Genomic DNA, 12660 nt, shown 5'->3' with positions numbered 1-12660 from the left:
CACTTTATGAGAAACTAACTATATAAAATAGATAAACAGCAAGGTCCTACTGTATAGACCAGGAAACTAGATTCAATATCTTGTAATAGCCTATAATGAAAAAGAATCTGAAAAGGAATATAAATATATGTGAACATTTATATTTATATATGTATTTAAATATTAAATTTATATATATATATATATGAATCACTATGCTGTACACCAGAAACTAACACAACATTGTAAACCGACTACACATCAATAAAAAAATAAAATAAATTTTTTTTAATAGGGATAATATCCAATTTATGAGAAAAGATTTATTTGTAACATTTAAAACAGACAACAAAGACTTCAATACGCCTCTCAAGCAGAGGGCATGGCCTTGTGACACCCTTCCGATGATATCCGGCCTGGCCTTCTCTGAAGTTCAAACGCACATCATTGGGACGCTGCCATAATATCAAACAATGAAGAAAGGGAAACGGAAGAAAACACAGCTTCTGCTTTCCTTTCATTTCCCCCGACCTATCTTTCTCATCTTCCCTCCACCTAAGTTTCTCTCCTGTCCACGACTTCCTTCAAAGGTCCATGGGGGCATCGCCTTTGCACCTCATCAATTAGGCCTCGTTCTACCTGGGAGATCCACCCACTTGCACGGTTTCAAGAGCTTTCTGGGATGCTGAGGATCCCAAGTGCCTACAGCTCACTGTCACTTCCTGAGTGTCACAGCCATGCACACAGAGTGTACCATTGACCCAATATGGATGTCCCTTGGGGATTTCAAATTCAAGCTCTCCCCAGGTGAGCTCACTGCTACCTTTCCCACCTACCTGAACCTACTCCTTTTCCTGCGTTCCCATTCATGAGACTAGAACCACCATTCCCCCTCATTGCCTGGGCAGATACACATGGGTCTTTGTGGACCAACCTGTACCACCACCACCATTGTGGACCAATCTGTACCACCACCACCATTCTCACATCCAATTGCTTAAAAACTGTTCATAATTCCACAGCCAAGTTCTGGCAAACAAAATATGACCTGAAGTGTTGTAAATTCTTCTAAAGAAAGACAGCTTGGGGCTCCAGCTGCCATTTTTAATCATGAGCACAGAAAGACACCACTGAACCACCACATCAGCGCGGGAGAGGGCCCACCTCTGGAACTTTGTGTAAGAGGCAATTCACTTCCCTCTCATTTAAGCCATTATAACTTTGGATTTTCTGTTCTATCTATGCAGCAAAAACTAATACTAAGAGAGGGTAGATTTCTCAAAATCACTTTAGGCACCAAAAGTTCAGGTTAAAATAAAATATCTCAACACATGGGGCAATAAATTATTCACATGACTTCCTCCCACCATGACTATTTCTTAACTTTTTATAGTCAAGCAGAATGTATATCAAATTGAAAAAAAGAGGTGTACTTTAATACAGATGGACCAAACAACACTAGCAGCAGTGAGTCTTAGCAAGAAGCAAAAGCAAACAGGAACCCTAGGAACACACCTGAATGAGAAGCCTTAAAGATGGTCAAGAAAAAAGTTGTGGGTTAAAAAAAAAAAAAAATTAATGAGGCAGGGAGAAGCAAAGCAAAGATAGAAGTGTTAGTATGGAAAAAGCACCATTTATACAAAACATAACAGAAAATAAACACAAGTTAAAAAAAGGCAAAGAGTAATTTTAAGTAGAGTTCAAAAACTGTGTACTGGGACACCACCTTAGCATTGACTGAACAGGACAGAGAGGGTCTCTGGGAGCTAGTTACTGAATTTGGCTTTTCAAAGTCCACATCAGTTTTCATCCCATCCATCTAGACTTTCGCTGGTCCCCAGCTCAGGAGGGAACTACCATGTCCAAGGGCCTGAACACTGCAACTCAAGGGTATGGATGACAGCTCTGACTTGTTGCTACAGGCCTGCACAAGACAGGAGTAGACGGCTTCTCACCTGTCACCAAATTTTCTTCCAGGTGAAAAACAAAAGGCTTCAGGAAGACTGGTACCGCACCCGACGAGGTCAGACCCACCCACCAAGAGGTGAAGCGACGCAGGCCAGCCACAGGGATGGTTCCTGCGTCAGGCCCCGCTGCAGGCACAGGGTGAGGGTGTCTGAGCTCCCAAGGCCCTGGAAAGTCTAAAAACTTGAGCTCTCAAAGAAATAAAATAGAGCCTCCAAAAAATAAAAAGAAGACTCCAGATTTTAACTAGTAAGTGTTTGTGTTGCTGTAGACTGAGCATTAGCTCCCTCCTTACCCCCACCAAAATTCACATGTTGAAACCTAACCCACAACGAGATCGTGTCTGGAGGCGGGGTCTTTTCAAGGTGTTAAGTCAAAAAGGCAAAGCCCTGGTGAATGGGTTTAGTGTTCTTATAAAACCGACCCCAGAGAGTTACTTGCCCCTTCCAGACACCAGATCTGCTGGTGCTTTGAGCCTGGACTTTCTGGCCTCCAAAGCTAAGTGAAATTAATATTTACCGTTTAAGTCACTCTATGGTATTTATGACAGCAGCCCAAATGGACTAGGACAAATGTGTCTACAGTAATAGTATGCCAGTGAGCTGCTACAGTTCAACACAGAGATGTATAGTTACGCACATTATACTTAATTTGGGATGCAAGTGTTTTAACGTTGACTATGATGTGGAGTAAGAGAGGCTAGAACTTGTGGAATGATGGTATGAGACTAGAAAAAGGTAATCAAGGAGGCCTAAAAAGGTCAACAAGATATAAAAGTGCTTTAAAAGCTATTCAAGAAGCACAATTGCAATGTGGCATGTATTTATAGCAAGGTCTGATGGTGTTGGTTATCCGGTGCCCTCCTGTTTGATGTGGGCCCCCATGGTCATGCTTGTTTGAGGGCGCCACGCTGGACTGCGGGCTGGGAGCTACGGACATCTTGCAGGCAATACATTGCATTGTGCCTTCCTTCTGAGGTGGAAAGAACACTTCCGTGACTGAATTTGGTTTTGTTAATCCTCTAGTTCATGCAATGAGAATGCTCAATCTTAGAATAAACATCTAGGGGGCGGGGGCGGGGAAGAAAAAAAGAATAAACATTGAATAACATAATGAACTGTCGAACTCTGCAGACATAACCTCCCATTGAAATTTACGCAACGTCGTCAACTGTAGAATCCGTGCCACGTGTGCACTGACATTTGGCAATAAATTTTAGTGACAAAATCCTTATCCAGCACCATAACATATGATGGGGAAAAAAAACCCCTTCTATTTATACGATGCAATTGTTTTCAAATCAGATCAACAGATTGAAGTCACAGCAGAGGCTGCTGATACACACATTTACTGGTCACTTTCTCCAGGTAATGGACACTGGATGTGAACGTGGTCTTTTCATAGTTTACAAACAACAGCTAAATTTAAGTGTGTGCCAGAGAGACTGTTGCGTTTATAGCTGAAGTGAGAATTCTAACAGTATGACTGCACGCAACCATCTAAAATATATTTACTAGAATACTGACTAGCATGAAACCATCTGTTCCCCATCCCAGATCTGGAATATTTCAATGTTTCAACTGCAATAATCATAAGTAACTGAGAACAAGACAGAAACCTCATGACCCTGGGGCTCCCGGCCAGTCTATGCCTAAGACAGCTTCGTGGTGTCCCAGATGCAAAGGGGGTCACAATTTCTCTGCTCACTGATGTCTTTCTTCCAGGAAACAGTGGGGCACTGCTCAAGAGACCACAAAAATGCTAACTATTTTCCAAATCCTCTGCACTACACTTATCCCCTGATTCTCATTAACAAGAACTCGACCAATTCTTTTAAGTTAAATCTGGGACATGTGAAGTGCCATTGTTCAGCCGCACTCATGAACTTCATTCCTGCCACTGTCTTATATGCCAAAAGGGACACAATTTCAGTCACATTGCTTAAATCTGACTGAGGGGTGATTCCATCAAAAGCAGACTTAAGTGCCCGCCCAGGAACTTTCGGGCCACATCAAAGCTGATTCCCAACCACGGGTACCTTTTGAAGAAGCGGCATCCGGGAGACTGTTTCAGCTTTGGCGAATGGGTCTCAAAAGCCTGACAGTAGAGGAACACACCCCACTGGGCAGTCTGGTATTCAACTGATTTCTCCCCTAGCTGAAGGAAGACACAGTAACACGGTTTTCGATCCTCTGAACCAAACAAAAACATCACAATAACATCGTTACACGGATGAAGTCAGGATCCACATCCTTTAGCGAGCCCTTGGAGCACTTTTCCGCGCGGAGGGTCCCTGGAGCAAAGCCGTCTCAGATGGCCAGTCCTCTGTATGCTCAGAATCTTAACGCAAGTTAAGAATCAAACATTCAGAAATCCAGATGACTTTTAAAAGATGATACAAAATGACCAATGGAAGACAGGGCAATTCTCAGCATTCACGGTCAGAGTTCAAACCCCCAGAGGCTCAGAGGTAGAAAAATGCGATTTTGAAAAAGACCCCCTCCTGCAGATGTTGCCAAGTTACAAACACCCGTGTGAGCTCGTATCTAGTTACAGAGCTGTGAGCTGACACAAAGCACAGCATCATTTCTCTAATAATTTGTGTCTAACAAAGTTCTGATTGAACAGCAATCACTGAGATAATAACCGGGGCCCAATTCTCTATCTAAAATTCCCCTCTCAGGTTTACTAGTTTAGCCCCTGACACATGAGGGAATGTATAATGTACATATTCTTCTCAAGAGGATATATATTGGATATATTTAATATAGAGATTCTCACTGAATAGAAAGTTATTATCTTCCAATATTTGAGAACGTAAAATACCAAGCAGAAATCTTCCATTCGGTGTTAGTTTCCAGTATAAGGATATAATTGCAAGGAATTAACTTTACCTGCTTCCCACAGCACCCAGCACGTATTGCCCTGGAGAAACGGTGCCTGCTAAACACATTGGCAAGAGCTCCGGTGTTTTGTCTGGCGCCGGCAGCGGGTAACTAGACATTGAAGACGTACGAGGTGCAGATGCTGAAGACCCAGCCGTGGATGAGACAAACCTGGGCTGGCAGCAGAGAGCTTACCCGGTCCACGCACAAATAAGACAAATTCCCCAACAAAAGAATCACTACGTGTCAAAAATGCTATAAGATTAGGGCAGGGAGGGAGAGGACAGTAACTATCACCCCTTCTGGAGGAATTACTCCAGTGCCTGGAGAAGCCTTCTCATAACAGGAGGGAGACATCATTCGCGTCCAGTGAGGCACAAACTAGCTGAAGCTAAGAAGGTTGAAGGTTGGAGGAACTGATCCAAGTCAATATAGGGAATAAACAAGGCATGGAGCAAAGGTTTAAGTCCAGATCGGTCTATCACAGTTCTGTTTCACCATCTATCGCCTGAGCCTGGTGGAGGCAGTATGCTACGGGTGTTCCAGAATGTCCATTTTCCCTTTACACACATGTTACACTCTTAGACTCAGACTTTAAGAAAAGGGCAAACTTCTGGGGATGGAAGGACTTACAAAAATGTCATTTTATAAGCACAAGTTCACTTATTTAAAGGGATGCCCTCCCCCCTCCACAAAAATTCCTTTTAGAAGGGAAAAGATACTTTTTTCTTAAAACTGAGTTGATTTTTTTCTAAACTTCCACTCTGTTAGAAGATTAGTAAGTTGAGCAAATAGGCAGGACTATAAATAACGTTAATTTTTGTTGCTGTTTAAAGATTTTAAAACATATTATCAGTAGTCATAATGACATAAAAATGCACTTACACTCAAACCCCCTTAAATTAAATGAGAAGGCCTGACTTGAACATTGATCAAGAGACAAAGTTATGATACAGTCATGGTGGATACGTGTCATTGTACATCAGTCCAAACCCACGGAATGTACAACACAAAGTGTGAAATGAACCCTAATGTCAGCTCTGGACTTCGGGTGATGATGGTGTGTCAGTGTAGGTTCACCAGCTGTAACACATGTACCATGCTGGTGGGGGTTGCTGATATTGCGGGGAGGCTCTGCATGTATCCGGGCAGGGCATACATGGGAAATCTCTGTGCCTTCCGCTCCATTTTGCTGTGCACCTAAAACTACTCTAAAAAGTATTAAAACAGAAAGGGAGAGAGGGAGGGAGAGATGAACCCACAGGATCGTTCTTACCACCGTTTGTTGCTGACAGGGGTGCACGCTAAACTTCCACTTCTTCTTGCTTTTTTATTAACTGAGTCAACAAAATTTAAAAAAAAAAAAAAAAGGAACTGCAAATTCACTGTGGCTGACAGTAACTGTCAAAACTATGGAGGGTGCATGAAGCATGCCTTCTTACTCTGGGGACCAGCACAAGAAAACAGCACCTTACTGAGATTTTGCTCCTTCCTCGGCCACTCCAGAAAGGATACAGAATTTCGAGGGGATGGGGTACTTTCTCTCTGGGATAACTGCTTCCCCTTAAATGCAGCACACCTCATAGTTTATGGAGGGACCACAGTCCAGTTCAATATTTCAGTTGAGTCCCCTGATTTAATTTTTAAACTTAAGTTTGAGTCTCAGAAAATCCCAAGTTGGCAAGCTGGCTCCGTGTACTGGTTTTGCAGCTTTGACCCCAAATCCTCAAGATCCTGGTCACTCAGGGGGGTCCGGAGTCTCAATTTTGTTTTGGTGAATTGACCCACAGGCCGCATTCCCACCCAGTCACCGCTGTGCACACGGGCTCCACTCCAGCTCCAGAACAGACCTATGACAGCTTTGGAATCTTGTTCATTTCCAACAAACGCAGTTGACGGGTGGCACTGACTTAAAGAAGTTGAAGAGAAGTTACCCAAACAGAAAGGAACAAATTAAGCCCTCCTATTGACCAGGATGCTTCTGGCAAGATAAGAGCAGGGAAATGTGGACCAAGAAAAGCTGGTCACACTGGCTACGTGACCTGTGCCTTATATCTCTGCGTCTCAAGTCTCCTCGTTCGTACAATGGGGTGACAAGTCACCAGGTTGCCACATCTTAAAATGTCAGTCTTTGTAAAGTTGGGAGCACTGCCAGGGTTCAGTAGATGAAAAGGTTTTATTTTGTAATAATATAATTTTAGAAGATTACAAAGTGTTGTGAAATGCCATTTAAAAAAAACACAACACCTTCGCATAGTTTTGCTGTCCCTGTCATGATGGTTTTACGTTATCAACTTGGAATCAAAATCACCACAGCCCAGGCTTTTTATTTGGTAGACTCTTTGAAATGGCATCTCTCTTAACTGTTCCAAACACAGGACTACAGAGTGAAAAGGAAAAAACCACCACCACCACACCACTGAGTGACTTTTCCAAAGGCTCCACCAGCACCAGCACCAGCACCAGCACCAGCACCAGCACCAGCACCAGCACCAGCACCAGCACGGCGCTTACAGCGAAGAGGACTTTGCAGACTCAAGGTGGTGGGGGAGGGGAAATCCAAACTGGAGGAGTTTTGCCGCACTAAGTGAAGCTTCTGTTTTCAACCATAAGAACTTAACAAATGAAAATAAGCCACGTGCGTCTAAATTCCTCACTGGGTCCAAACTAGATCAGCCTTGCTTTGCAAGGTCCTGGAAGGAAAGTAACAGAAGTTGTAATTAAGACTATCTCAAACACGCCCTTCAGGACGCTGAGACCTAGATCCCAGGGTGAGTGGCAGAGAGGCAGCGATCATCACCAAACATATGGCCTCCAGCTACACGGACTAACAGTGATCTACCTTATTTGGACCCTGGGTTTGACAACTTCACAAATGGTTTTCCTGGTGGGAAGGGCATAGCTCAGTGGTAGAGTGTGTGCTTAGCATGCAGGAGGTTCTACAGTACCTCCATTAAAAATAAGTAAATAAATCTAATTACCTCCCCCCAACCAAAGAAAAAAAATTTTTTTAAATAAACGACACCTTCAAAAAAAAAAAAAAAGGTTTACCAAGAAAAACCAAAGTAGGTGAGGGAATTTTTCATAGATGCCCTATCTTCTTTCAGGAGCTAAAGTGGTGTGTAATATTAAGTCAAGTGCTGACTGATTATCCAGGTAAGAGTAAGAAGTTGTGTGGCTTTATTCCCCGACCCCTTTATACATTCCATTGGCTCAAGCCAGCTCCATTGGTTTCTTATTTGGTTGAAATGAGTTAGCACTAAAGCCATCCCCCTTTTCCAGGCATTTATCAGAAAGCTGGGCAGTCTTTATCCGAGTGGAAATGCACTTAACAATTACCAAAGATAACCGAAGTGGAATAGAAGGTTGGTGATTAATAGCTTACACTCAAAAATGAGTTTACACTCCACAGATTCTTGGAAAAGTCATTGTCGTATCAATATTTAAATACAATTCCTAATGAGTCATATTTAAAGTGTCATATCTTTTGTGCCACACTTCAGATGTTTATCAGAAATTAGGAATAGTTCACGGTGATGGAGCATAGGATGACAAATTGGAGATGGCACAAGGCAGGAAGAAGAGACAGCAAGAGATGTAGAAGAAAAGGTGGGTCAAGTTCAGGGGTGAAATGGCTGTGGCTACACTTCAGTGCGTTCGGTTGAGACCACTAGGGGGCCTCTAAGCATTTTTATTCCTGGATGTCATGGATTCCATAGAAACCCTTGACCACAGGGTATCAAATGCTCAACAAAAAATATTAAAGGTTTCTACACACTGTTCTGAAGGTTGCCATTGGCCTCCATTAACACCTAACTACATGTTTCATCCAATAAACATCAAATTACTCCCAAGGATAAACATCAGGAGGTGTTAGTTGAAAGAGAGAATGGACGCTCAAGCTTCTTCAGTTCCTTTGAAGTCTTATTTTGCTCGCAATAAAAACTCAGAGAGCCAGCCAGGTAAACTGAGTTGGTTGGAAACAGTAACCACTCTTCCAGGACAATAAGACTGAGATGTTGAGCAGAACCAAATGCATCTGGAATGATTTTAAGGAGAAGCGAAGTCCCCTGCTATTCTGAAAAGACAGAGTAATTTAAATAGAGAATAGCAAGGCACCTAGACAAGGGAATGGGTATAGCGGGCAAAGATGTTTCAAGTCGTGAAGCAAATAAAGGGTTAGTAGAAGCATCAAACTGCTCAGACCCGCCCACGACTTCGAACTGGGAAAAGACAGGACTCCCCCAAATGAGCATCCATATTAAAGAGCCTCCTGACACACGTGTTACGTTCTGTACTCGTTTGGTGGCGCTGCAAGTGCTCTGAATTTGGAAAGCAGCATCAGGGGACACCTAGGAAGGGCCAGGCTATAGAAGCCTTGCAGCAGCATCTCATTTCTGGATGTCTACACCTGTATTACCTGCAAGTTCAACCCCAGATTCAGGCAGTTTCCCTTCTTCCAAATGAAAATTATCCAAGTCACTAATGTTAAAAACCCGACTTTTGGTTTGTGTTTTAAGTCGGAAAAGAATTCCAGACGAGCAAGGAGGGTTCTTTGCTTCCTTATCAGAGAGACTTATCAGCCTTCCTTACGACACCTCCAGGAAGAATTCCTGGTTGTTTACTGCAAGGTGGGCTGGAACATTCCATGAACAAGCTTTCAAAGGTATACAGAAAAAATTCTAGCTTTTGAAAATTTCAGAGGGAATTACCCAATACCGTTTTTGCCACGAATTGATTTATTTATTAATTACATCAAGGCTGAAGAATTGTTTAAGATGGAACTAATTAAAAGTGTGCATCACTCGCCACCTACTCACCTATTAGATATTAGGGTCTCTGAAGATTTTATTTAAATCTTTAACTCCTATTATTAAAATATTTGTTTTGGGGGGAGTATAGTTCAGTGGTAGAGTGCATGCTTAGCATGTATGAAGTCCTGGGTTCAATCTCCAAGTACCACCATTAAAAAATATATATATTTGGTTTTTGTAAACAATGACATGAAACCAAACTCAGGACATGAACTCAGGATCGATTCAGTAGCCATTTAACTACTCGGGAAAGACCATCTGCAGAGAGTGAAGAATTCCCACTGATCAGCCGGGAAACTAGCTCTCAGAATGATTTGCCCAAGAGACCCGCAATGTAGCACTGGTTTAAATTCAAGTAACAAGCAATTTTAAAACTGTGAAAAATAATCATTTTTTGCTCTTCTCCCCCAAAGTAGAATAATCTCCAAGATCAATACATTGATTTACATTGAGCAATTATTCTGGGTCAATTAGTGCCTTAAATTCTAGGAGAACAACAGTCAAGCAAGACAGGTGTTCTGGTCCAAGGAGTTTTCCTGTGAGGGTGAGAAATAACCATCTGTCAATCAGCCAATACAGATGGCAGGGAGTACAAATCAGACTAGAAGGTGAAGGCTCGAGGAATGGTGAGAGATTGGTTACCAACCTTGCCCTAAATTCAATGAAGGATTTTTTTTTAAATATATATGTATCATATTCAAGAATCCCTGTAAGCTATTTATAATTGAGGAGTCAAGAGAAACCAGCACTTTAGGGCAAAAAAGACTAGACACATAAGGAAATATAATTCCTATGACAAAACATTAACAGAAAAGTGATCTGTTATCAACTTTAGCACTGCAAATGTACCCAACCCAAGAAGAAACTGGAATGAGCATTTCCCAAGCACATATTATCAAAAATAAAATGTTTTGTCTAGAGACACTCCTTAGTCACATGCCATGTGCAATTCAGAGTCCCTTCCACACATTGTGTGCCTGGAGATTACATCTCCAAAGGACAAGCACCTTTCATTCCTGGATTCAGGGAGTAATGTCCCTAGAATAAAGATCTGAAGGATCCTGCAAACGACTGGGTGCTTTTCTTAGACTCTAGAAGATGAGAACAGAAATCCTTTCCCCCTGTTTCTCAAGCTGAGCAGCCTGTCTCCCAGCAGTTAGGCTGGCAGGGAGGAGCCGCAGCTGGGGGCGCTTTCCCACGGCGGCGTCCGGTTACTCTAAGGAAGCAGCTCTGCTCAAGATCTAAAGCATATTCTTACTGTGTTTTAGGAACTAACTATTCTTATATATGTTCATGTATAACTGAAAAATTGTGCTCTACACTGGAACTTGACACAACATTGTAAAATGATTATAAATCAATAAAAAATGTCAAAAAAAAAGAGAGAAATCACTGACAAGAATTACAGTTATGTACATGGAGTCATTTTTTTTCTTAAAAAAATAAAAAGAACTAACTATTCTTGAAGGCTTTTCCTTTGATTTATAATCCCAAAGTACTTTGTTTTTGATGAAAATTTAAGATATGTAAATGGCTTTGCTCCGGAGTGATTAAAAAGACCTTCGAATTAAGTGAAATCAATCCTGAATTCCTTATTCTCAAAAGTGATAGTTACATAAAACTCGTTAAATAATAGCCAGTTGAACTTGGAATATCCCCCACGGTTTAGGCGAGTGAAAGAGATGGCTCTACTGACAGGGGAACAGAGAAAGGACAGAGGTCCATGTAGTTAATCCAATGATTATCTGCTAGTGTCTCTATCCTGTGTGTCTACCCACTCATCTCGCTGTAATTACTGGTGTACTCATTTGCCTTCCCCGACTGTAAGCTCCTTATAAACAAGGTAACAGGTCTTTGCATCTCTCAGCTCATTCAATAAACAAACACTAATTCTACAAGATTTTAACGCGGTTTGTATTTTCCCACATTGCATTAACAGAGTAGAAAACTCCCACGTCAGCTGCTCTTTGGAACTGCTTTTAAAAGGCTTAGTCTTATATGCCTAACAATGCCACCGATCTTTAAATAAAGAATGAATTCATCACCAAAGCAACACTTTCACCTTTTAACTATATAAAATAAATGTTTAAACTTATGTCTTCAGCTGGGTAAGTGTACATCATGCGTGTCCAACCCAATAACGCACTGGATAGAGCAGAAATAGAATGATTTTCATACAGTTGAAGGGGAATGACGTATGTACCCACAATAGCAGAAGACAGAGACTCACAGGGAATGAATGCTTCCTGGAGTTGGGAGTTGGCGGAATTCAAAGCCAATCATGCCTTGGGCTTCCTGACTGCAGCGACAGCAACTTTTCTGTTTATATTCCTTAATTTCAAAACCAAAATGACACCTCTACCCTAGCAAGTCACATGAGAGGATTTAAAAAAATAAAATAAAGCAAGGAAAATATCACCCAGGAAACTGCTTGGAAATATACACCCAAAGGTCTATCAGTCATCCAGTTACTCATGTGTGTCAGAAACTGCTGCTCAACCATCAGTACCATGTCATTCCAGCTAATTACAGATTCCAAGTACATAATCTACAGCCTCGAGGCTGCAAAGAAAATCATGAAGTTTGGTGAGAAATCAGCTGTCAGTAAGTAGGGTGAGTTAGGGAAGGGACACTCAACGGTGCATAAGATTAAAAAAATTAACTGAAAAGAGCTATCACCACCCTTTTCATTCTACAGCCCAATTTAAATCAAATGGACTTGACCCTACAGAGTAGATGATCCCTAGCTGTGCCCCCATCTCCCAATGGCCAGTTCCTTTAGGTCCATCTGGAAGGGCCATTCTACCTGTTGGGGGGGGGGGGCATCAGGGACAGGAGGGCGAGATGAAGGAGCCACAGCTGCAGAAAATGCCACTGGCTCATTCATAAACTGAATTCATTTAAAATGAGACCATTTTAAGACAAAGTATTGATTTCATAGTAAAAGCAGCCGGTGTTCATGGTATAAATCATGTAGATGACACAACAATGTCTTAGAGGCCAATGGATATGGACAG

General features: G+C 41.9%; 1 protein-coding gene across 1 annotated transcript in view; it reads right to left on the bottom strand.

Moving 5' to 3' along the window:
* Positions 1-12660, bottom strand: part of BASP1 (brain abundant membrane attached signal protein 1) — a 52556-nt gene that overhangs the window by 24822 nt on the left and 15074 nt on the right. The gene's annotated exons all lie outside the window — the stretch shown is intronic.

This window comes from Camelus ferus, chromosome 3, assembly GCF_009834535.1.
Source record: "Camelus ferus isolate YT-003-E chromosome 3, BCGSAC_Cfer_1.0, whole genome shotgun sequence".
In the NCBI taxonomy this organism is placed as follows: domain Eukaryota; kingdom Metazoa; phylum Chordata; class Mammalia; order Artiodactyla; family Camelidae; genus Camelus; species Camelus ferus.
This window is presented reverse-complemented; position numbering and strand designations above follow the sequence as displayed.